General features: G+C 53.6%; 1 pseudogene; it reads left to right on the forward strand.

Annotated features, from left to right (window-relative positions):
• Positions 1-24,016, forward strand: part of LOC134409714 (maestro heat-like repeat family member 5) — a 143,693-nt pseudogene that overhangs the window by 109,050 nt on the left and 10,627 nt on the right.

A 24,016-nucleotide genomic window follows, 5' to 3' on the forward strand; every position in this document is an offset into this window, starting at 1 on the left:
GTTGGGAAGGAGCTTGGCCTCAGTAGGGAGGCCAGGGTCACATCAGAGGAGTCTGGGCTGTTGGTGGAGAGATCGTCCATGTGGGAGGTTCTTCCGGTTGCAGCTCAGTTGTTGGTGAAAACACCTGCCTGTTCTCATCAGATCCCTAGATACCTCTAAAGGGGAGTTGGTGTCGCCTGTTCAACATTCATACTGTGTCTCTGTAATGACCTCCCAGGTGCTGATTGAAAGAGAACCTGTCCACACACTGGCCAGCACAGTGCGTCAGGATGCTATGTACATCGCGAAAGAACTCAGGTAGTGGACAGGAACAGCATTTCAAATGTCGGGCGGGAGGGGAGATTCGCAGCGAGGCTCGAGGGTCACCCTTAGTAGAAATATGTCAGAAGAGCAATGGCTCCCAGTCCTTTGGGGGCCCAGTTCAAGGTGGAAGGCATAGAAAGGCTCCAAGGGCCCTGGCGTGCTCCTGAGGCATGGCAGGTAAGCCCAGTGACAGCTGGACGGCCCCCTGTTGCCCACCCCTGCCATAGGGTCTTGTGCGCCGGCTTGAGCGAGGTGACCTGGGACCTTCTTGTGCTCTGCCCCGGAGCGGGGGCAGCCTGGGGGGCGTTGCATTTCCTCCCCAGCCATCCTCCTTTACTTCCTTGGCAGTAGCGAATCTGGGCAAAGCAGCCTTTTTGCCTTCATGAGAGATTGTGCGACTGACAGCTCCTCTGAGCCGGAGGATGAGGCCAAAATCCCTTGGGCGCTGACAGGGTTCCATCCCTTCTTGCTGCAACTAAACTTCGGGTGTGTTCCTCTTCCATCAGCAAGCTGAAGCCTCTCCTGGAGGCAGAGAAGAAATCCCAGCTGCTCTGCGTCTCCTTCGTGAGCGTGTTTGGCCTTCCCCCCCTGGACAGCCTAGAAGGGCAAACGTACGGAAACGAGCCGGCAGTGGATGACGTCAAAGTGAGCCCTTGTCTGCTGCACACCTACCAACGCTCATAGAATCATAGAATAGTAGAGTTGGAAGGGGCCTCTAAGGCCATCGAGTCCAACCCCCTGCTCAGTGCAGGAGACTCACTGCTGTGGTGGTCCGTTCTGATGACAGTTTCAGGATGAAAATCAGTGCAGAAATTAAATTCCGCATTTGAAGGGCCTGCCTTGCTCTGGAGTGGCAGCGGAGGTGTGGCTGGGTGGTGCCTGGTGGAAGGTGACCTGTGGTTGGTCGCCTTCCACCAGGAAGAGGGCAGGGGCGGCTACAGTCCCCAGGCGGCCGCCCAGAACCCCGTGCTCCCTCCTCAGCTTTGGGATTACCCGACGCCACGCCAGGGAAGGAAGGCGCAGGGTTTCAAAGAGGTGCAGCACCAACCCAGCGCTGTAAAGACACCCCCTTGGAGACCTCTTTGGGGGCTAGTCCAGGGCCAGAGAGGACCCAGACCCATTCAGGGGATGGGCCGGGCTGTGGCAGCACCCGGTGCATCTTGTCCACCTTCCCTGGCTCAGCCCTTCCCTCCTCCTAGCAGGACGTGTGGGGCTCACACCTGCTGCTTCCTTGTGCTTCAGGGCCTCTACCACCAGACCATGAGCAGCTTTGAGGAGATGCTGCAAGACCTGCTGCTGGAGAACCCACGCCCAAGTGAGCTGCAGCACCTGATGAAGGTAGGCGGGGGGGGGGGGCAGGGCGCCCAGCATGGCCCTTTGCACCCTCCTCACGGGGGGGGGGGGATGCTGGTGCCAGAGCCTCCACTTTGGCCTTAGAGGGGCAAGGAGGCTGGGGAAATGCCGGACGGGCCCACTGGGCTGCCTTTGTTCGGCCACACTGGCTGGAAACCCTCTGGGACAGGAATTTCGCCACCCTGGCCTCACTGGTCCAAACCTGCTCTTCTGTTGATGCTGCTTCTGAGCCTGCCTACAAGTGAGACAATGGAGACTTCCAATTGTCAGTAGTCACGTGGGGGTCGTTTTTCAGCTCATCTTGATCTTCCTGTGGCCCAGACAAGGTTAGGAACACATTCTCTGTGTCTGCCCTTCGTTTGATAGATCATGGAACCATGGATGACCTCAAAATCAGATCATGTGCGTGAGAGGGCGGTAGAGACAGCAATGAAGCTCTTGAAATTTGTAGCTGGGCGTTTCCACTTTGATGTGAGTAGCCGTTGCGCTCGGGAGGCCAGTGTACTCATGACCAGAGGGGGGGGCTCTTTTCCTCAAGGCGGCGCCCGGGCTGCAACCACGGTCTGCCCAAAGGAACCCAGGAATTGCCCTGCTGGATCAGGCCCGGCATTCCGTGTCCAGCCAGGAGCCTCCGCGAGCTCCCAGGTAGGAGGGCACCTGGATATTGGAACAGCGTTATGTGTGAATACGGAGGCTCCCCGTCCGCCTCTCTCCAGACTGCTGGAATATGTGGCTTTCTGGCTCCTCTCCATAGAAGGCAAGCAGGGTGGGGGTGGGGGACACTGCCACGACACAGGCTCTGAACACCAAGCCTGGCCGCAGCTACTCCCTGCTCCAGCCAAGCCCCACTGCTTGATACGCCTGAGGCGAGGGATAAAAACCACCTTCCTCCAAACTATGTGGAGAAAGGGGTTAAATGGAGAAGGATTTCAATATATCAAATAAAACACTGTGAGTTATATGTGCTGAGGTGAATTATTGTCAGAGTGGGTGCTAAATGTGTAAACTTCAGATGATAAATGCCAAACAGACACGTGGGATTTTTGTGGTAGTTAAAAACAAAACAATCAAAATTTATTTTCAAAAGTTCACAAGCTTTGTTTCAAATAAAACATTTAAACCCCTTTTTGAAACCTTTCATTCAATCCTTTCACTCATTCACATACACGCTTTCCTTTCTCTCACACAATCACTCTTGAGCTTTCTTTATTATCTGTATTGATTAATATACATCAACTATGTGCACACCACACTCCAGAGACACCACTCTCTACCCTGAACCTCCAATTTCCCAGAACTTAAGTACTCTAAACAAAGAGAGCACTAAAGACTCTAAGAGGACCTAAAAAGTCTCCCGCAATCCGCTCCGTCCTTCCCTTATATATCCCTCCTCCCCCTCCCCAGACATCCTAACTCCGCCCACTCAGGCCAACATTCTAAACTCACCACAGACTTACAAACTGCAGACATACATTTGGCCACAGACACCTTCCCAGCCTAGGAGCTCTTAAGAAGCAGGAGACCTAAATGAGGTTGTGCATCTGTAACACCGGCATTGTGGCTCCTTTCTGTGTAACCTAAGGATAATGGCCCACATGCTGCCATGCTGAGGGTCTGGCACGGCTGCCTGACTGCCGGCTTTGGGCTGTGTGTCCAGTAGCCCAAAGAGCCCAAAGAGCCAGGGTGGAGAAGCAGAGCACTTTCCTCATGACTGGGGCAATGAGTTGCCCTCTGGGGACGTGGGTGTTCCTGGCGAGACACCCTCACGTACACTTGCCCAGTGCTTCAGCTGAATTCATGGAGGCTCCTTTGGACAGTGGTGGGGAAACGGTTCCTCCTCTAAGTTGGCACACCTGGGATGCTTTGGCAGGACACCTGCGGGCGCCTCCTGCTCCACACAACAGCCTGGCAAGCTGGTCTGATCATCTCCAGAGTCGCCTGTGTTGGTGGCACCACAGCGTGTGACAGTCGCTCCCTGGGTGTCCCAATTGCCACAAAGGAGAGAGTTGGGGGCTCATCAGATGAGTGTTTTATTGCCTGCTCGCTGCTGCCCACTCATGGTTTTTCCTGTGTTCTTTAGGTGGGGGCTGGCTGGAACACCCACCCCCTGGTGGGGCTCAGCTAATGCTTTCCCTTTCTTTTCATCAGCTGTCTCGGGACTTCAGCAAGCTGGCCCACCTGACTGCTGTTCTGATAGCTCTGTGCAATGATCCGGTGCAGCGCATTAGTGCTTTTGCAGTGCAAGGAGTCAGCTGCCTCTATGAGATCTTGTTGCGCCGGAAGGGTAAGGCCCAGGAGGCGAGAATTCAGCAGCCTGTGCTCCTTTGTCAGGGGAGATCGCTCAGCACAGCGCGGGAAGGGGCGGGCAGGCAGGCACCCTGGTCTGCCCTGAGGTCGCTGACATCCTGCCCCTTGTCCCAGGGTTAATCCAGGCCACTTGTTATTATCATGAGGGACAATGAAAATGGCTAATAGGGAGGTCTTGGGGGATCAGAAACGTCCAGGCAAAATATATGAAAATGCTCTGCAATGTGTCACGGCACAGCTAAGAGGGCTTGGTTGGGTAGAGCGTCTGTGGCAAATGCAGGTGCTGCTCTGTGGCCAAACTCACTCCCAGAGAACAGCTGGTAACTAGGAATTGCCCAGTACTCGATTGATTGATTGATTGATTGATTGGGGCTGCCCTCCTATACAGCTTTACCTGGAAGTACATTCCGTGGAACTCAGTGGGACTTACTTCAGTGTAGACATTTACACAGGATTATTATTATTTATGTATTTATATAGCACCAACAATGTACTTGGTGCTGTACAAAATATACAAATAAAACAGCGATGCCTTGCCTAGAGGCTTACAACCTAAAATCACATTAAAACATATGAAGGGGAAAGGGTTTCACAAAACAGAAATAAGGGAATAATCATAGTAATAAGAACAGTAAATCAAGCTAAAATACCAAAAGCTATGGAAAACAAATGAGTTTTCAAACGCGTTTTAAAATCTACAATGGAACTCGTAGTACGTAGTTGCTCTGGAAGAGCATTCCAAGCAAACGGGGCGGCCAGAGAGAACGGGCGAAGCCGGGCAAGAGAGATAGAGACTCTTGGGCGGGAGAGCAACGTAACATTTGAAGAACGGAGGGTACGAGGGGGATGGTAGAGTGAAATGAGAGAGGAAAGATAAGAAGGTGCAAGACCAAGACACGCTTTGAATGTCAGCAAAAGAAACTTATACTGAATTCTATATGGGATCAGAAGCCAATGAAGAGATTTCAACAAAGGAGAAACATGGTCAAAACAACGAGCCAAGAAAATAATCTTGGCTGCAGAATGGCGAAGAGAGACCAAAGAGGAGAGATGAGCATAAGGAAGACCAGTCAAAAGAAGATGACAAAAGTCCAAACGGGAGATAACCAAAGCATGGACAAGGGTCTTAGCAGAAGATTCAGATGAGACCGGACGGATCCTAGCAATGTTATATTGGAAAAAACAGCAGGACTTGGCTACAGCCTCGATATGTGAGGAGAAAGAAAGTGAAGAATCAAATATGAAGCCAAGACTACGAGCTTCTTCCACTGGATAAAGTGTGACATTATTAACAGTAACAAAGAATGAAGAGCGAGGGGACAGTTTGGGAGGGAAGACAAGCAAAACTGTTTTTGACGTGTTTAGTTTGTACATTTAAGGCATTTATATACCACCCTTCAAAATATGTATCCCAGGGCAGTTTACAATGCATTGGTCACATTCTGGCTAGACATCAAGAAAAACGTCCTGACTGTTAGAGCAGTACGGCAATGGAACCAATGACCTAGAGAGGTCATGGGCTCTCCCACACTAGAGGCAGTCAAGAGGCAGCTGGACAGCCATCAGTCAGGGATGCTTTAGGGTGGATTCCTGCACTGAGCGGGGGGTTGGATTTGATAGTCTTATAGGCCCCTTCCAACTCTACTATTCTACGTTTCTATGATTTATTTCCCTATACATAGCCCTTTGACTGATGCACAATCTCAGTGGCTATATACTAATGCCCAGAGTATGGAAAACAAACAGCACAAACTTGAACTTATACATGAAGGCAAATACATGAAGGCAAATACGACTTGATAGGTATAACTGAAACTTGGTGGGATGACACCCATGACTGGAATGTAGCAATTGAGGAATATAACTTGTTCAAAAAGAACAGAAAAAATAGAAAGGGAGGTGAGTTGCACTATATGTTGAAAAATACCTATCGCTGCACAGAAATACAGGCAGCTGAGCCTGGGAGCCCCATTGAGAGCATCTGGATTAAGATTAATGGGGCAAGGAATAAAAAGAACATGATGCAGTCTACCGCTGACCACCCAATCAAGGAGAACAGGAGGATGAAACTTTTGAGAAACAAATTGCCAGTGTTTCAAAGAAGTCTGATGTATAGTGATGGGGGACTTCAATTACCTTGATATCTGTTAGAAGACAAATTCTGCCAAAAGTGGCTCCTGCAAGAAATTCCTGATGTGCGTGGCTGATAATTTTCTCCAACAGAAAGTGGAGGAAGGAACTAGAGGATTGTCTATCTGACTTGATATTGACTAATAGGGAGGACTTAAGTGGATAGAGTGGCAGTTAGGGGAACTCTGGGGGAAAGTGACCACAGCATACTTAAGTTCTTGATTTTAAAGGAAACAAAAGCTTAGTGTAGCCATACACGTACTCTAGATTTTAGGAAATGTGATTTTAATAAACTCATAACTATTATAAGTGACCCTAATGAGAAAAGGAGTCCACGATGGGTGGGAGTTTTGGCTCCACAAAAAGCTTAGAGATGACATGAAAACAAAAAAGGACACATATAGGAAGTGGAAGGAAGGCCAGGCTACAAAAGAAGAGTACAGACAGGTAGCACAGAAGTGTTGGATTGGCATCAGGAAGGCTAAAGCTGAGAATGAGCTGAGATTAGCGAGGGATGCTAAAATCAACAAAAAAGCTTTCTTCAGATACATGCATAGTAAAAGACAGGAAAGAAATGGTGGTTCAGCTACTCAGTGAGGATGGCAAATTGAGTGCTCAATTCCTACTTTGGCTCAGTCTTTTCCCAAAAGGAGGTCTATGACCCTGGCCTGGAAAAAGTGAAGTACAAGCTGAAGGGGCAGGATTGCAGTTTGAGATTGATAAACAAATGGTCAAGGAACACCTAATCAGGGCCCAATGAACTACATCCTAGAGTAATGAAGGAGCTAGTGAAAGAACTCTCAGAACCACTGCCTATGATCTTTACGAAGTCATGGAAGATGGCTGATTTTTGTGAACCGCCCAGAGAGCTTCGGCTATTGGGCGGTATAAAAATGTAATAAATAAATAAATAAATAAATAAATAAAGTGCCGGATGACTGGAGGAGGGATAACATTGTCCCTATCTTCAAAAAGGGCAAAAACGAGGAACCTGGGAACTGCAGACCAGGCAGTATGACCGTAATCTCCTAACTGCTTGGCTGGACCCAGGGCCCGCCTTAATGCCACACTCATTGACTGAGCAGGGCTGTCCATCATCCCACTGGCAGAGTGGCTACCCTGCCTGTTTGGTGTGGAGAAAGTTAACTACTATTAAAGCTCAAGCTTTGAACTTTTTCAAAGTATCAAAATTTTCTGCATGTCTACACTGCTCAAGCTTCAGTTTAAAACAAAAATGAGCAAGTTTTGTGTGGTAGAGCTCAAGTAAGAAGCCTTACACTACTGGATAGATAGATAGATAGATAGATAGATAGATAGATAGATAGATAGATAGATAGATATGCTCTGGGATAAGGTTTTCGGCTACTTGTCTGATGACCCACCTGGCCTCATTATGTAGCTACTTGTATTATGGGGCCCTCTTTAACACTGCTAAGTGAAAGTCGTAACTATAAATGGAACATCTGCACCTCTTGATCTGGATTCCTTTCTTATCAGTAAAGGGTGCTCATGATCAAACTCTGCTTAGGGGTCAGAAGGCCAAGCTGTGTTGCATGAGGCATTGGGATCTCATTTTTATTTCCGGAATACTCTTGGAAGCATTTGATTATAGAATTTCCTAATTGAGAAGCAGGGGTAAGATGGTGCAAATTTGAAAGGTCTGCCTAATCTGCTTCACCTGTAAATTTTATTTGAATGCCTATTAGAAATAGGTGTCCTTGAAACCAACTCAGCTCTCCGCTGCTGAGGATCCTGGCCCTGCCCTGCCCGGGTTGCCTCCCGCCCACCCAACCCACTTGTGTATTTCTGCAAAATCCTCCTTGCGGGCCTTCCTCGAGCCCTCCACCCTACTCCGCTCCAGCCGTGGCGTCTCGCTGAGTCTGGTCCTCTCCTCCTGCCTCTCCAGAGGCCCCCGTCCTGCCCTGCTCTTGCTGGGATGAGGCCTCTGCTCTCCCCTCTGCCGCTTCCCACGCCCCCCTCCCTGCTGCCTCCTTTACAAGCCCTCCCTCTCCTTTGCCTCCTCCTGCTCCGCCCTTCCCGTCTCTGGCCTCCTCCTCCGGTCCTTCTGCTCCTGGCCCCTCGCCGGCCAGCCATCAGCGTCCCCTAAGAACATCAGAAGAGCCCTGAGGCTGGATCAGACCAAGGGTCCATCTCGTCCAGCGCTCTGGGCACACAGCAGCTGACCAGCTGGCGACCAGGAATCCGCAAGCAGCACACGGCGCAACAGACCCTCCCAACCATGTCCCCCAGCGACTGGTGTCCATAGGCTTCCCCTGACGGCCCACAGATCCCTCACCACCCCGCTTCAGGCCCGGCCGCCTCGTCACGGTCCTACAGAGGTCCTGGTGCTGTGCACAGCTCTCTGCTGCTGCTGCTGCTGTTACGGTGGTGGAACAAGGCCCCCTTCCTCCCCCACCCCCGTTATTGCCCACTGGGGTCTAGCAGCTGCTCTGTTTTTGCCTCAGGGCTGAAGAAGAGCAAGCAGAAGAGGAGGAAGTGGCCGATGCAGAGGAGCTTCAAGGCCCAGGAAGAGGAGTGGTGCTCCCTCTTGGTGCTGGACAGCAGCTGGCAGATGGCAATGGTACTGTGGCTGCCTTGCAGATAGGCAGAGTTGCAAAATGCTGAACCTCAGTGGGCTCAGCTCTGGCCTCGCGGCCTCATTCCACCCCTGGCAGGATGGGGAGCACACTTGCGTGTTTGGGCTGGGGTGGGACAGTTCTGACATCATCATTATTATTTATTTATTTATTTATTTATTTATTTATTTATATAGCACCAACAACGTACTTGGTGCTGTACAAAATATACAAATAAAACAGCAAATAAATCAGGGAACAAGTGCCTTCAGCATCCCGTTCCAGGGGTCCCCTCCCTCAGCAAGTCCCCCAGCTGTGAGTGGTAGCGTGGGGCAAGGACCTATGGGTCTCTGCAGGGGAGGGGGGACCTGCACGACACAGGGGGGATTGGACTCGCACGCACGCACACACACTTCCCTTCATCTGTGACATCAGGAGGGCACCATGGTGGCAGCAGAGAGGCAGCCCTACCATCAACCAACCGACAGGGAAGATGTTGGGCAGGACTCCAGAGCTGCTTCCTGAAGGTAGTGGAGAGGGCTGCGTGCCCTGCCTGCCTGCCACGCCAGCCAGCCCCTGCAAACCGGCCCACAGGCTGCCATGGTGGAGCGGAAGCTGCAGCAGTGGCGTCAAAGCCACGTGGGCAACACGTCGGGGGGCTTGCACCCAGAGCAACACAGGAGCATGTGGCCCAGCAGTGCTGGGAGAGAGGCAGATGAGCAAGCAGAATTCATTCCCCAGGGAATTTCCCAGCCTGGAGCGGCCAGTTCCGCCCAGGTGGCCTCAGGGCGGAGGAGCCCTGCAGCTGCGGGCCTCTGCCCCATGCGTTGCAGGCGTATCTCTGTAGAACGGCCCCTCTCCTAGCACTGGGGGAAGTTTGGAATGGCAGCGGCAGAGCCTGGCGAGGGGATCCCTGGGATGCCTGCCTCGGCCGTCGCGTGATGGCCGCGTTCCTGGAACGCCACAGCTCCTCCACAGGGCAGCTGAGGAGCAGCCTCTGTACTCGGGCAGACAGCGTGCCCACCTTGCCGGGTCTGGCCTGCTCTGCGGGGCAGCAGGGTCTCCCTGGGCTCTAGGGCAGAGAAGGGGCCTCCTCCTCAGCCACCCCCCAGATCCTCTTCCCTGGAGATGCTGCTGGGGACTGGCCGTCGGCCACTGAGCTACAGGCCAGCGGGGCCTGGCTTGGCCAAACCGCCTCTCTCTTTGCAGCATTGTGGCGACCAGGCCTTCTCCGCCCAGCTGACCAACCTGCTGCTCTCTGTTCTGGATAGCCTGAGGGACTCCAACGCAGAGCAGCTGAAGGCCGCCGAAGAGGTGCTCAACGCGATCCTGCAGAACCATGCCATGAAGGTAGAAAGGGTGAGAGGCCCCTTCAGCCGCTTTTTTCCTGCGTGTTAAAAGACCCCCACTCCGGATGTAGCTTCCTTTGCAAATGCCAGGTACAAATGCTTCAGACACCAGGCTCCGAATGTCCTGGTCAGTGATCACTTGCTGGAAAGATTCACAGGGAGGACAATGGCCTCCGCACCCCTGAGCAGGTGGCAAACGATGAGGCTTGGCCAGGGTAATCTCGGAATGAGTATCGTGGGCTATGCACATGCATAGACACAGAGAGACAAATGTCGGGTTTATATACGAGAGACCTCCACGGTTTGGCAAAGGTGTCGTCTCCCGGGCCACAAGTTTTCTCGCAGCTTCACGATGGGCCAGTCTTGTCGTGAAAGGTCTTCCATGGGAGCAAACTCCAGAATGACGCAAGGAAGGAGGCTGGGAAGCAGGCGCTGCCGCCGCCGCCACCGCTAGATTTGTGGTGCCGCTGGTCTCCTTCCAGGCAGGCTCACGGCTGACCTCGTTGTGGCCTCCTGTGACTCCTGCTCAAGGAGCTGCATCGCAGATTCTTCTCTTGTTCCCCATCAACTGGATGGCCAAGGAGGTGTCGGGAGTAGAAAATGGATCAGTCGAGAGAGGGCGGATGTTTGGGACACAGCACGCCATCCCAATGCAGCAGGGGCAGCCAAGCCGCGGCCTGAGCCAGCGGCCTGATCAGGGAGCAGAGCAAGGGGAAGGCGACCTCTGCCCATGCCCTGGCTGCTCAAGAGTAGGACGCGCACCCACCCACTGCCGACGAAAGCCTGGGCCCACACAGATCGGGGCAGGCGGTTGCTTCCTCCGGCCTCTGCAGCCGTTTATTTATTTTATTCATTACATTTTTATACCGCCCAATAGCCAAAGCTCTCTGGGCGGTTCACAAGAATTAAAACCACAACAAAACAACCAACAGGTTAAAAGCACAATTACAAAATACAGTATAAAAAGCACAACCAGGATAAAACCACACAGCAAAATTGATATAAGATTAAAATACAGAGTTAAAACAGTAAGATTTAAATTTAGGTTAAAATTAAGTATTAAAATATTGAGAGAATAAAAAGGTCTTCAGCTGGCGACGAAAGCAGTACAGTGTAGGCGCCAGGCGGACCTCTCTGGGGAGCTCATTCCACAACCGGGGTGCCACAGCGGAGAAAGCCCTCTTTCTAGTAGCCACCTGCCTCACTTCCTTTGGCAGGGGCTCACGGAGAAGGACCCCTGTAGATGATCTTAAGGTCCGGGCAGGTACATATGGGAGGAGGCGTTCCTTCAAATAACCAGGCCCCAAACCGTTTAGGGCTTTGAATGTCAATACCAGCACTTTGAATCGGGCCCGGACCTGGACTGGCAGCCAATGAAGCTGGAAAAGGACTGGCGTAATGTGATCTCACTGGCCAGTCCCTGTTAGTAAACGGGCTGCCCTGTTTTGTACCAGCTGAAGCTTCCGGACCATTTTCAAAGGCAGCCCCAGGTATAACACATTACAGTAATCCAAGCTAGAGGTTATCAGCGCCTGGATCACTGTAGCTAGGCTATCTCTGTCCAGATAAGGGTGTAGTAGGTACATCAGCCTGAGCTGATAAAAGGTGCTCTTTGCCACTGAGTTCACCTGTGCCTTCTAAAGGATCCGCTGCCGGCCTGGCAGTTCCAGCTGCAAGGGATGTGCTGGGTGAAGGCCCGGCGTGGCCGTGGCTCTGGGCCTCCCCCGTGCCTGCCCCCCCCCCGTGGCCCATGGGGCTGATTTCCCAGTGCCCTGTTGGAGGCTGAGGCAGCACCGCACAGGGGGCTCGATCGCTCTTTGTTATGGGTGAAGAGGCCCCTTTTGGGCCAGGCTGGCCGGCAGGTGGAGCCACATCAGCCTCTGGAGCTCCGGCACAGGGGCCCTTTGGGGTGTGCCGTTCGCCAGCCTACGGTCTGTTACTCATCGTAGTTGCTTGATTCTACTTAATCGACAGAAGAGATCCGTGCCCCCTTTTTTGCTCTAAAAGCCCACCCACCCCAGAGGCAGCTTACAACAATAACATATCGAGATCATGAGAAAGAGCATTCAAAGCCAAAACGAAAGAGACAACGAAACAGTAGAAACGAACTACAGGCCAGATGTGCCAACTCCCCCCTTGCCCCAGAGGCACAGCAGTCCCAGGGCAGAAGCGCCTCACGGCCTGGAGGTGGAGGTGCTTCCGGGCCTGGAAGCCTGACCAGTTCCGCACCAGGCGGGTGGCCCAGCAGGAACAGACCGGCATTTCGCAGCCACCACCTCCTGCTCCCCTCACCGCCCTGGGAGAGCAGGCTGCGCTCAGCAGTCCCCACCAGACTGTGTGGGGAGGGGCCGGTGGGGCAGCCCCGGTAGCCCCGGCAGAGCTCAGGCTCAGCGACCCAGCGTCAAGGCGGCCTTCAGCTCTTTTCTTTTGTTCAGGTGCAAGACATCGTGGGAGCCATCTACATGTGCCTGCAGCTGCGCCAGGCCTCGTATTGGACTCGGAAAGTGGTGCTGAGGACATTAGCCTTCCTGATCCCGTATCACATGGAGGAAGTCCTGCGAAGCTGCCTCTCTTTTTCAATACCCGTGAACAGGTAGGGGCCTGGTGGGCTGCCCTGCGGAGCCACGCTCAGCCTCTCCTTGGAGGGGCTGCATCCTGCCGGACTGAAGGCCGAGGGAAGGCCACTGACGGATTTCTCTCCCCCCACCCCACCCACCGCCCTTGCTGGTTTCACAGGCACGCTAGTGAGCTCTGGGCAGCAATGGCCTCAACGCCCCCTGTGGCCGGGCAAATCCTGCAGCTGTTGCTGAAGAACCTCCAGGTCAAGGATCCTTCGGAGGGGGATGAAGCCAGCGCCACCATGTCTCTGGCTGTAAGTCACTGGGCACCGCTCATGGAGGCCTGCCTGCCTTTCCAGCTGCACTTTTTGCGGCTGGCAGGACACTGTGGTGCTCTGAGATAAGCTTGGGTGGGGATTTCATGGCTCCCCTGCCTGGGCTGCACTGGGCCCACCGTGCCGGTCCCCTCTGCCGCCCCTTCCCCTGCCCCACCCCCTCAAGGCCAGCCATGCAACCGTCCCACCTCATCCCAGCACACCTGGGGACCAGGAAAATCCCCTCCGCACAGAGGATGGGGCTTCAGAGAGTTGGCCGAGCCACATTGGATGTGCGTCTAACGGTTTAATTTAAAATTAGTTTCAGGCTGCCTTTAGGTGTGGAGCCCTCCTAAAGAGGGTTTTCAAAAATAGTACAAAAGCAGCCATGACTAATAAAACTGGCAGCCCAAAATGAAGGACAAGGAGAACAAGTGATCACGGGATGAAGGATAATGCTGAAGATGGAGAGGTGGTGGTGGTGGGGGGAGAGACAAGGGGTTTCAAAAAACAAACAGAGATTACGGCAATTGTAAACACGCAAACCTCCATTCTCACAGCACCCCGCGCCCCCAACCAGCAGCCCAAGGTGAGGCTCTGCTACATTACATGCTAGATTAGCCTCTTTGGGCTTCGAAAGATGGGCTTTTTAGTTTCTTGTGGTTTGGTTTTTTAAACTCCTGCCTCCGACGGCTGTGTTTAGCTTTGGAATCCTTGTCATTACTTTAGGTTTGCTGGACTTTTACGTGTGCTCTGCTATTTTTTATCATCTTTATTCTATTTACCTTGTTTTAAATTGTTTTAAGAGGCATTTAAGAAATTCAGTAAAGAAATAGCCATACGTTACATACATGCTTGCTCCAGGGGAGGCACAATGCCAAGTGGAGGAACACCCCTCCAGGGCATTCAGGAGTGATTCTCAAGAAAGCGTCCTCAGAAAGAGGGTGTCCGTGGGCCCCAGCCACTCACGCCCAGGCCTCCTTCGGCCCAATGGCGTCCCCCCCCCCCACTCCTAAGGAAGGCCGAAGGAGCAGCTGTGTGCTGGGACCTCTTTCGAATACTGACTTTAAGTGTGGGTGACGGGCAGGCTGGGAGAGTGGAAGTGGGTGGGTGGGTGAGGGGGAGTGCACCTGTGTGGGCGGGAGGCGGTGGCCGAGTGAGGAGCTTCCCACTGAGACTGGCCTCTCGCGTGTCCCCTCCTCTTTCTTGCCAGGCAATGAACGTCATCTACGAGACCTTCTGCATTCCCGGGTACTGCGCAGCCCTGGCAGAGATGCACCTTCAGCTATTCATCCCTTTGCTCAAGCAGGTCCTTTACGTGATGCAGCTCAACTTGCCAGAGGCCTTAAAAGCCAGGCAGGAAGTCATCCTGAGAGAAAACCCTGAGGCACTCAGCTTCAAGAGGTACCTGGCAGGATGTATGTGAGCAGGCTGGCTGTCTCGACACAGGGATCCGCAGGCACAGCCTCCCTGACAGGCCTCTGGCGGAACCCCTCCCGCCAAACCCCCACCTGCCAAGGCAGCCTGTGCCCTGTCCGGCACCTCTTGTGGTCAGGACGCTTCTCGGAAGGGTTTGCCCAAATCTGCCTCCCTGCAGTTTCCACCCATCAGCTTGAGTCCTGCCCAGAGAGCAATTGTGCTCTCTGCTCCGCGTGACGTTCTCTTTCTCTCCCCTTTCTCTTCTCTTCTCTGGGCTAAACATACCCAGCTCTTCCAAATACTCCTCACAGGATCTGGGTTCCAGAGCACCACCAGCACCCATCCTGATTGCCCTCCTAGGAATGTGCATTTTTGCTGAGGGCCTTAAGATGTAGCACAAGGTTTGGGTTCTTTAGCTTAGAAAAAACGGCGAGGAACAGGGAGACATGGTCGAGCTACACAAAGCTATTCCTGGCAAGGAGGACATGTTTTTCTCCCTTTCTCCTGACACTAGAACCCAGCAGAGTCCCATGAAGAGGACTGGTAGGAAATTCGGATCAAAGGAAGGGCTTCTTCACAGAGTGCAGAGTTCCAGTGTGGTATTTGTTGCCCCAATATGCAGTGATGGCCACCAACGGGGGTGGCTTTAATAGGGGAACAGACCAACAAGGACAATGAGGCTGTCTGTGGCTAGTAGTCCTGATGGCTAAAGATTACCTCCTGCATTGAAGGTAGCACTCTTCACACAGAAGAGGATCAGGACTTGACCTCTGCTGCCCAGGAGAGCCATGACTAGGTCCCCTGGGGGCAAATTCCAGGCAGGTTGAGTTGGGATGAACAGCAGGAGAAAACGCCTTGGCAGGAAGTGCCCTTCAGCACTGGGGTCTGCTCCCTGGAGGGCCAGTGGTGGGACGGGGCTACAAGCCCCCCTCCCTCTCTGCCGTTGTTCTGCTGTCCCCTTTGACGCTCCCACCCTGAACATATTTTATCCTTTGTAAGTCCCACTGATTGTAATTGTGTTAACCATCAAGGATGCATGCTTAGGGCTGCAGCCTTGTTTTAATCCATGATTCAATTACAATCCTATGTGAAAAGTTGCTTCATTTCAAGTCAACCACAGCAGTGCGTGGGGTGGGGGTGGGGGTGGGGGTGGGGGTGGAGAGCGGGGACAGCGAGCTCTATGACAGCAGAGGCCCTGGCTTGTCTTCTCTGTCACTTGCTTAAGTGCCCCCCTGCCAGCCCCACCCCCCGGAAAATACTCTTGATGAGAGAGGAGGACAGACTATTTTGTATCGATTCTATGGAGACTTGCAGAGCAAATCCTAGAACCGGATTACTTTCCAGGCATCATAAGAGGACCCAACGTCGGCACCAGTCCCAGCCCGCAACAGCATGAATGCACAGAGGTGTCTGATTGGTCATATGCAGGACCGGCGCTGCCATAGAGGCAACTCAGGCGGCGGCCTAGAGCACCAAGCAAATGAGGGTGCCGAACGGGAGCTGCTCTCCTAGAGCAGCTTCCGGGCGCGTTGTTCCAAAGCCGCCGCCCCGGCCGCCCGCCAACCCCAGCGTCCTGGCTTCAAAGCCAGCGCCCGGCCGGAAGCCGCTCCTGGCTTCGAAGCCAGGATGCTGGGGTTGGGGGTGGAGGCTTCAGAACGGCGCACCAGGAAGCCACTTCCAGGTGCGCCGCTTCGAAGCCTCCGCCCCACCCCCCAACCCCAGCATCCTGGCTTCAAAGCTGGGAGCGGGCGCTGGACGGAGGCTTCAGAATGGCGCGCCAGGAAGCCACTTCCAGGTGCGCCGCTTCGAAGCCTCCGCTCCGCCCCCCAACCCCAGCGTCCTGGCTTCAAAGCGGGGAGCGGGCACGCACACGGGGGGGCGGGGCGGAGGCTTCAGAACGTGCCTGCTTCATTGAAATCGCATCTCCAACTGCAGAGAGGGTGGCCTAGGAATTAAATGAAGGCAGAGCTAAAGGAGCAGCAGCCTCGCCGCCGCTAACCCCTGTGCTCCTGGTCCAGCTGTGCCCACGCCACCTTCCTTCCCCTGCGCATCAGCCACATGCTCCTGGCGCTTCCAGGCCCCCAGCGCCACCTGCCTAGAGGGCCATCACTGCCGAGCGGGGCTGGGCTGCAAAGGCGCGCCGGCGCGCTGTGCAATTAAGCCAGATGTGCTCGCTTAAAAATCAGCAGGGGGCAGAAGTGAGTGCAGGCCAACCTCATGAAGGGGGAGGAGTCAGTCCAGGGGGCTGCCAGTCGGGGGGCTCTGAGCCTTGTGCCAGGGTTCAGCAGCGGTCGGGGGGGATGGGAAGACGGCACGTGGAAGACGGCGACTTCCGCGCACACGCGCACCCCACTGCCCCATCCTGACCAGAAGTGTGTGGGGTAGGGTGACTGCACACTGAAGGCAGCATGACAGCCCAAGGTACTTTGCTGCCTGAAAAGCAAAAAAAAAACCCCAGCACCCACCGTGGCTGGGGCCAAGTCTTCCTGCGCCTTTTGGGCCCCCACTTCCGGCTTCATCTCTCCCACCTCGCCCCCTCCCCACGTGGTCTCCTGCAGTCGCTTGTTTGCCATCAGCAGCAGCCCTGTCCAGGAGGCGGGGAAGGGCTCGTGCTCAGGATGGGACAGCAGCCTGCGCCTTCCCTGGGCGGAAGGGCGGCCGAGGCTTCACTCCCGCCCGCAGCCAGCCGCACGGTTGCTCCTGTGGCCACGCGCCACCTCCGCCCTCGTGTGGGCCCGCACCTCCCCTCGGAGGGGGCCCGGAGCCAGGGGCTGGGGCAGCGCAGGGAGAGCGCCGGGCCTGACGGCCGGTGTCACTTCCTAGCATGGCAGTCGAGATCATGAAAAACCTGTTCTCTGTCGCTTGGGACTGGCCGGTCTACGCCTGCATCGAGTTCCAGCAAGGATGGCTGGCGCTGAGCACCCCGCAGCAGTTCTTAGAAGGCACGCGTCTGCTGGCCAGGTAAGGGGGCCCCCAACGGAAAGCTCCCCGACCCGGGCCCTGCGGCTGCCCCTCCTCAGGCGATCCGCACCGCACCGCAGCCACCCTCCCTTCTCCCCGCCGTCCATATTGAGAGGGGCTTGACTGGACCCCTCCCCCACCCCACAACCATCCCGCTCCATTTCCTCCATCTACATCTGTTGTAGCTCTGAGTGCCCCTGGGGGACAAAAGGCCCTGTGGCAGGACCTCCTCCATGGCTGTTCCCCCTACCCTCTGTGGTAAGGATAGGATCTGCTATGGAGGAGAGGCAAATTCCTTAGTAAAAATGGTGCGGGAGGGGCGCATCATCCCTCCTCCCTCCCCATGTGCTGCTGGCTCTGGTCAGCATGGGGCCTTCCTCTCCCCTCCCCCAGCACAGCTGCTGGGCAGACGAAGCACCCGGTGGGCGACCCAGTCCCAGCGTCACCCAGGGTGGCTGGATGCTGAGAGGGACAGCTTGGCTGGGAAAGGCTGCCCACCCCATGGGCTGCTCTGGGCCTCCCTTTCAGGACTGCCAGGGAGCTTCTTGGCCAGAAGAGTGGGTGGCGCCCTCCATCACCCCAGCCCCATCGTAAGCCCCACAGGGCTCTGTTCCTCCACCCCACAGGGCCATGACAGAGTGTGACAGTCCACACATCCCCGGCATCTTTGGGGAGGCCGCCCTCATCCTCAGCAGCGAGGAGGACGAGCTGAGCAAGATGACGGCTTTGGCGCTGGTCATTGAGGTGAGCCAGAGGTCCGGAGGCTGCCTTGGGCGACCCACCGGCTGTGTCTCTCCTGCTGCGGGGCGGGGGGGCCTGTCCGTCGGGGCTGGCGGGCGGACCTTGCCCCCAAGAGAGGACCGCTCGGGGGACCGCACGAGCGCTTCACCTGGCGGGGTCCTGTTGCCCGTCACCCTCTCCAGTTCCTCAAGAGCCCCTCTGCCGCCAAGCTGATGAACAGGTTCAACCTCAAGGACCACCTCGAGGACGGCGCGGCATCCTCCAATCCGGTCATCCGAGACCTTTGTGTGAAAGGGCTGAGCAGCTTTGTGTTCCAGCCAGGGAAGGTGAGTGCCGGAGGGGTCCTGAGCAGCTCTGCGTGCCGAGGGCGGGGTTGAAGAAGAGCCTCCGGGAGGCGGAGGAGCAGGAGACGGCAGCAGCACTGGGGCTCAGGGCTGTGGCCACCAGAGAGGCCAGCCATGGAAAAGTGCCTCTCTAATGAGGCGGGGGGGGCAGCCTGGCCTCTCTTGCCCACCAGAGGCAATGCCGCCTCAGGGGGCGTGTGTTGCCCTCTGGTGCCCCCCGCAGCTTCCTGGCAGCTGGGATAGGGGAGTGGAGAAGGGGGCGCCGCTTTTTGAGATGAGGAGCCCATGAAGGACAGGTGAGTTCCTAAAGATGCGAAAGGCAGGGCGGGGTGGGGGGTGGCAGAGAAAGGCAGCCGAAGGGGTCTTTGGTGCATCACCCTCAGTCGGCGGGAGCCCCCGGCTGCCTTTCAACGGCTCCAGCGGGAACCTCTCAGGGATGGGGCGGGGGGGCCTCTCATCTGTCCCATCCATCTTTGGCCGTCTCCTCTTCCATGAAGCCTTTGCTCAGAGGGCATGGATTGGCCTAGGTCCATTTAAGTGTATAGGTGCAAATTTAGAAATACTTCCCATAATTTAAATATTATTTATTTATTTATTTATTTATTTTATTTAAAACATTTATATCCCGCCCTATATCAATAAGATCTCAGGGCGGCATACAGATAAAAGCATACAGTATAACATCAGTAAATAGAAAAACAATACACTGTGGAAAATGCTCTAACTAGGCCACATTTTATTATTTTCTACATTTTTTTATACTTCCCAATAGCTGAACTTCTCTGGGCAGTTCACAATCCAAACCATAAAATGCAACATGAAAAGACACATAAAAAGTTTGAAAGTACCACGTAAAACCCAAGTAAAACCCAACAGCAGTTACAGCCCAAGGAAACCCCATGAGGACAGGTGTGTTTCCAGGAGGTGATATTGAAAGGTAAGAATCATAAAATCATAGAATAGCAGAGTTGGAAGGGGCCTACAAGGCCATCGAGTCCAACCCCCTGCTCAATAATAATAATAATAATAATAATAATAATAATAATAATAATAATAATTTATTTCTTACCCGCCTCTCCATTCTGATCGAGGCTGAAAACAACAGTAAATATAAAATACATAAAAATGGCGCATTTACTGCCTCCTGAACTGCACGAGGGTTAGGGCTTTGCAGAAGGTGGGTGCCGCTACTGAGAAGGCCAGACGTTGGGGTGTGGCAGGGTGAACTTCCATTAGTTCCGGAATGACCACCCAGGCCTCCTCTGCTGATCTTAAACGTCACCTGGGCATGTATGATGAGGGAAGGCGGCCTGCTAGGTATTCTGGCCCCAAGATGTTTTGGGGCTTTGCAGGACAATAACATAACCTTGTACGTCGCTCGGTAGCTAACTGGCATCCAGTGCGGTTCTTTTAAAGCAGGCGTCATGTGAGCATAGCTGGGTGTCCCAGTGAGCACCCTAGCTGAGGCCTTCTGCACTAGCTGCAGCTGCTGGACCGCAGACCAGGGTAGCCCCGCAGAGAGCACATTGCAGTAGTCTAATTGTGAGGTGACCAGTGGATGGATGACCGTGGCTAGGCTAGCCCTATACAGGAATGCGTGTAGTTTATTTATTTATTTATTTATTTATTTATTTATTTATTTTATATATTTATTACATGTTTATACTGCCCATCAGCTGAAGCTCTCTGGGCAGTGCACAAATAAATTTAAAATGTTAAAAGTTAAAAAGGCAATATAAAACCAGCTAAGTTTTCAGGAGGCGTTTAAAAGACGTTACGTTTTCCGCCACCCAAACCGCATGAGGGAGGGTTTTCCGGAGGGTGGGTGGGGGCCGCCACTGAGAAGGCTTCATGGCGGCCTCTTGTTTGTTTCGGAATGGCTGGCAGGGCCTCCTCTGAGGACCGTAGTTGTCATCCAGGTGCATACAAGGGAAGGCCGTCTGCTAGGTATGCTGGTCCCTTGTATGTGGCTCGGTAGCTAACAGGCAGCCAGTGTACCAACCATAGTTGGCCATGGATGCTCCGGGCCACCGAGGCCTCCAGTGACAAAGATGGATCCAGGAGCACCCCCGAACGATGTTCCTGCTCCTTCAGAGGGAGTGCAACCCTGTCCCAAACAGGCGGACAGCCCAATTCCTGGACCTGGGAACTGTCCTATTGGGATTCTGCTTCCGTTTACTGGCCACCGTCCAGGCTCCCCCCTCCCCCGCACTCCCCCTTCTTCTTATTTTCCCCATCAATGTTTTCAGGCCCCCTTACCTGCTGAACAGCCGTCGAGGTGGTATACAATTTTTAAGAATTCAACCTTAAAGCAATAAAAACAAGGACAGTAAATACATTAAAACCTTTAAAACTACATATTTAAAGAGGATCTGGGCTGGACAGCCCCTTATTATTATTATTATTTATTTATTTATATAGCACCATCAATGTACATGGTGCTGTACAGAGTAAAACAGTAAATAGCAAGACTCTGCCGCATAGGCTTACAATCTAATAAAATCATAGTAAAACAATAAGGAGGGGAAGAGAATGCAAACAGGCACAGGGTAGGGTAAGCAGGCACAGGGTAGGGTAAAACTAACAGTATAAAGTCTGCACAACATCAAGTTTTAAAAGCTTTAGGACCAAGTAGGGTACATGGGCCACCCTGTCCAACAGCAACAGGGAAGGGGTCACCCTCCCTCACCCAGTGTCAACTGGACCACCCTTCCCCTCCCTCCCTCCCGCTGCCTCTTCCTTACTGCCAGGCACTGGGCACCCTCCTCAGGGCGATTCCATTTCCTTTCGTTTTGTGCTTATAGTGTAAAGAGCGCTTTGTGTGCAGTGGCAACGTATAAATGCTTCTTTTCAAGAATAAGGCTGCAATCCTGTGTACACGTAACCCTATTGGACTCCTTTTGACTTACTTCTGAGTAGACATGTGTAGGATGGAACTGTAAAACAATGCTTTTGTGGTGGAGTGGGGTGGGCTTGAGCGTTCATGATGCGTGGTTTGAAAAGCCACATAAATGCTGATTTTATGAAGGAAACGTGACACCTGCTGTGGTGCAGGAAGGAGCAGCGGGCGGCTTCTAGCTGTTCTTCACAGGGGTGGGGTGGGATGGGGGGCATTGTACCTCCTTCTCCAATGACCAGCAGATGATGAGGCCTTTTGGAAGACGCCTCTGTCCTCCACTCCCCTTTCATAAGAATGTAAGAAGAGCCCTGATGCTGGATCAGACCAAGGGTCCATCTAGTCCAGCACTCTGTTCGCCTCGAATACTGGAGGTAGCACACAACCATCAGGGCTAGTAGCAATGGATAGCCTTTGTCTCCTGGAATTTATCCAACCCCCTTTTCAAGCCATCCAAATTGGTGGCCATCACTACATCTTGTGGTAGTGAGTTCCACAATTTGACGATGCGCTGTGTGAAGAAGTCCTTCCTTTTATTGGTCCTGGATCTCCCACCAATCGGTTTCATGGGATGACCCCTTTGGGTTCAAGTATTTTGAGAGAGGGAGAAAAAGGTCTCCCTGTCCACATTCTCCACACCATGCATAATTTTGTACACCTCTATCAGGTGTACACCTCTATTTTGTACACCTCAGCCTCCTTTTTCCCAAGCTAAACAATCCCAGCTGATGTAACTCCCCTCATAGGGAAGATGCTCCAGCCCCTTCATCATTTCAGTTGCCCTTTTCTGCCCTTTTTCCAGCTCTATAATACCCATTTTTAGGGGTGGTGACCAGAACTGCACACAGTGTTCTAAGTGTGGTCACACCATAGATTTGAATAAGGGCAGTTCTGATACTGGCCATTGTATTCTCCATTCCTTTTCTTATCATGCCTAACATGGAGTTTGCCTTTCCCTCATGCTTGCTCAGGTCAAGCTTCTCCGAGAAGAGCTCCCAACCCTGATCGACTCCATGTTCAGCGGGCCTAAAAAGCACATCCTCGAGGGACTGGGAGCTATCATGACCGCAATCTATAAGATGGATGGCCAGGGGATTGGGCCTCTCTGCGTGGACCTGGCTCTGAATGTTCGCTCATTCTTTGAGGATGTGAGTTCCGGTTCTTCGGAATAAGGGCTCTCACGAGGGCATCAGAAGCTCCCGCTGGGTCATCCAGGGCAGAAGGGCCACTTCTCACACCAGCCCCCTTACTGCCTCTGATACTGGAGGCAGCATAGCGTCCCCAGCACCAAGCCACGCTGTGGAGAGAGGGCTCTTCCCTTCTTAATCTCCATCTGACATCAAAAGCACACCAAAGTCAGGGTGCCACCAATGAAAAGCCCCTTTCTCTACTCACAGTGAGCACAGTGCTCAGACACGGACCAGTGGCCAGGGCAGTGGTCTACCTATTGGGCAAGACCTGTCCCCTTGCCTGGTCCCCGTCAGTAACAGACCCCCACTGCGTTTGGCCCCAAAGACAGCTTCCTGGCAAACAGCTTCCCAAGGCAGCCCCATGTACAATGCAATGCACTAAGTCACATGGGATGCTAGCAGGGCATTGACTCCACAGCGCACACCCAGCTCTGAGATGGATTGGGGCCCTAGCATCAGACTGAAGGCCGCGTCCCGGGAGGAAAGCTTGCAGGCGCTTGGTATGTTTAGCCAGGAGAAGAGGCTCCAGGGTTTGCCGCCTGCAAATGTTTGAAAGGCTGTCATGTAGATGATGATGGAGCAAATTTGTTTTCTGTTGCTCCCCAAGGCAGGATCTGAATTACAAGAGAGGGGTTAGAAATGGCCACCTGCTGAGGAATCACAGAATTGTGGGGTTGGAAGGTCACCACAGGGATCATCTAGCCCAACCCTCTTCAATGTGCAGGAAAACCGTTTAAACCATCCCAGAGAGGCGGCTGTCCAGCCTCTTCTTAGAAACCTGCAGAGATGGAGAAGCCACCACCTCCGTAGTTAGACTATTCCACTGTTGTACAGATCTTGCTGTCAGGAAGTTTCCCCTTATATTGAATCAAAATCTAGGCGGCTGTATCTTATACCCGTTATTTTGGGTCCTAATTTCTGTGGCCGTGGAAGGTAGTTCTTGACCATCTTCCCTGTGGCGCGCTTTGATGCACCTGAACACTGCTCACACATCTCCCCTCAGTCTCCTTTTGTCCAGACTGAACGTCCCCAGTTCTTTCAGCCTGTCCTGAAGTCCCTGCATCACCTTTGTTGCCCTCCTCTGAACCTGAACAAGCGGCATGCTGCAGCTACTGGTATTCAGCATCAACGGCAGGAGCTGGACTAGACGGTCCGTGGGATTCTCTGACATGCGCAATTTCAAACGCTGTTGGTGGGGGAAGTGGTGGTGGGGAGCTGCAGTTCATGCCTTTAGGTTTTAGGCAGAGGCTCCTGCATTGGCAGAGAATGAAAAAACAGAGTGTGCTCGGCTCCCCCTTACTCCAAGCCTGCCAGGGGCTTCACCTAGACTTTCAATATCATGGATGAGAGCAGAGAGCCCCCTGCCCCCCACCCCACGCACACACTTTCGTCCGTGTTCCTTCCAAAGCACAGAAGAGCCTTCCCCTCATTCTCTGGCCGTGTGCTATCACCAAAGTAACCAAGCTGAATTCCATGCACTGTGACCTATATTAGCCAAATGTCACATGCAGAGGTGAGGAGGGGTTGCTTCCCCTCCTACACCCAGAAGCCCCTGCTAAATTCAGTCAAAACTCC

This window comes from Elgaria multicarinata, chromosome 16 (genome assembly GCF_023053635.1).
Source record: "Elgaria multicarinata webbii isolate HBS135686 ecotype San Diego chromosome 16, rElgMul1.1.pri, whole genome shotgun sequence".
NCBI lineage: Eukaryota > Metazoa > Chordata > Lepidosauria > Squamata > Anguidae > Elgaria > Elgaria multicarinata.